The 2,073-nt window shown below is 43.8% G+C and overlaps 1 protein-coding gene across 5 annotated transcripts in view; it reads right to left on the bottom strand.

Annotated features, from left to right (window-relative positions):
• The window catches only part of vwc2l (von Willebrand factor C domain containing 2 like), a 22,209-nt gene extending 20,596 nt beyond the window's left edge, over positions 1-1,613 (bottom strand). For 3 of the 5 annotated variants that reach the window (XM_031858337.1, XM_031858339.1, XM_031858341.1), the window contains exon 1: positions 588-1,613. The gene's annotated coding sequence lies outside the window, so the exon portion shown is untranslated. The remainder of the gene's footprint in view (positions 1-587) is intronic. The other 2 variants (XM_031858338.1, XM_031858340.1) reach the window with 2 other exon arrangements.
• Positions 1,614-2,073: the final 460 nt, after the last annotated feature.

Below are 2,073 nucleotides of genomic sequence, written 5' to 3'. Positions count from 1 at the left end.
TCTCTCTCTCTCTCTCTCTCTCTCTCTCTCTCTCTCTCTCTCTCTCTATATATATATTATTATTCTCTTTGAGAAAAATCTCAGCAATGGGTGAACGTCCAACTATAAAAGAAAAGGTTACAACATCCACTATCTGAATTGGGTGGAGTGGACTCCTCACAGTATTCTTCTCCACAGTTAATTAAAACAACAACCTACTAGCTATCTTTGTACAACTGCAAACTCTATGAGAGCAACTAGAGACAACAGGTTGTTATATATTGGTCTATTTGCCTCGAAGCCAATTATTATACAAAGTACTATTCTGACACTAGACTTCCAGTAACCTGTTTTTACTTAATCAGCCATGTAACATGCAAATACCTGGAATCATGAATGCGCAATGATTTAACCCAAAATGCATCACTCCATCGGAGAAGGGGAAAAACACAACGCAGAATCCAGACAGTTAAGAAATACATAGCTGAAAATAAATATTTCGCCTCGGCTTGGAATCGCTTGGTCAATAAATGCTGCGTGTCTTGACAGATCAATCGAAATGCCAGTGACAGCAGGGATGCATATCACACGATATAGGGCAAACTCACCGCGTTGAAATAGCTTGATATCCACTTAGTGTGAAGCCAGAGAGCCGAACACACTGCTAGAGCAGATTAAAGATCGTCACCCTATTGGAAACTTCACTTTATCCACAGGGTAAATTCCCCAGACTCCTCAAGACACTATAATCCTCCCTCACGGTCGTGATGATGGGTTTAAAAACAATTAAACACCAGCCTTTCGGAGACGTGATTCCCCCTTTCCAGTGGAAAGAAAACGATATCCACGTAAAAGTAGGTCTGCTTCACGATTATCCCCATCGGACTCACCTTTTTGAGATAAACAATACACGTCCAGTGACATGTGGTACGGAGGGAGAGACAGACCGAGAAAAAACAGCTCGAAAAATCCTCTCGACAGTGTTCCCTGAGAATCCGGAGTCAATTCAATATTTCCCAACGACGCAGGTGAATGTTAGAAAGCTGCAGTCTTGTCTTGTTGCATACATCCAGCGGTTGCATGAACAATACAAAAAATCCAGAAGGATAGAAGTTAAGAGTATAAGAAAATTAAACCAAACGAGATTGAAGCCAGTCATTGTTTGATATTTGGTTTTCGGCAGAGGTCGCGTTCATCGTCAGAAGACGAGCCAGAGGAGGGAGCGCTCCGACTTTTAGCACCTTGGAGAGCGACTGTCTCCCGCGTCCTGCACTGAGCAGAGCAGAGCGCCCCGTCCCCCTCCGTCACCCACAGACACAGCAACGCTCACATCCAACGATCCGAGGACGACTCCGGCTGCATCCCCCAAACTGGTCCTGCAAAAAAAAAAAAAATCATCAAGTCTAACGACGCAATAAACGGTCAGTAGACATAGAGGTTTCTAGATGAGCAGCTGGAGGTAGGCTAGATCTGTCAAATGTGTGGCGTGCCTTTTCGTGTCTGTGAACGGGTGCGCCTGTGTTATTATGCGCCTGTGCATGTGTGTGTCTGCGTATATGTGCGCCTGTGCGTGCCATGTGTCTTCACACATGACCTGCAGCATTACCCTGAGTCACTCATTATCTGCAGCACAGTATATAGAAACCTATTTGTATTCTACCATGAGACAGCAAAAAAAAAAAAAGGGAGTCTGACTTGGCAGCCCCTACAACAACAGAACAATCCAGTATGGCTTTGCATAGCAGCATTAACTTTGTTATGGTAACTGGTAGGGCCAGCCTGACAGTCTAAGCACAGATGACTGAGTAAGACCCAAAATACTACACTTAATTAGTTATTCCCACTAGGAACCATACCAATCTTTTCAACCTCAACCTCATGGCCTTGTTCAAATATAACTATGTACATCATGGCCTTTATCTGAGTAATGATTAAGACCTGATATTCCATAGGAGTTCTTTTACATGAAACAGGTATCAGACCCCAAGGCAACTAAGTTCCATTAATGCACAGTACTGATTTTGTCTCTTCCCCGGAGTCCTTGTGCTTTCTCTCCTCACAGGTTTCCATGGAGCATGGTTTCATCTGGATCCT

Source organism: Anarrhichthys ocellatus, unplaced genomic scaffold (genome assembly GCF_004355925.1).
Source record: "Anarrhichthys ocellatus isolate YVR2014 unplaced genomic scaffold, GSC_Weel_1.0 scaffold20, whole genome shotgun sequence".
Lineage (NCBI taxonomy): Eukaryota > Metazoa > Chordata > Actinopteri > Perciformes > Anarhichadidae > Anarrhichthys > Anarrhichthys ocellatus.
The sequence above is the reverse complement of the archived record's forward strand: the minus strand, read 5'-3'. Positions and strand labels throughout refer to the sequence as shown.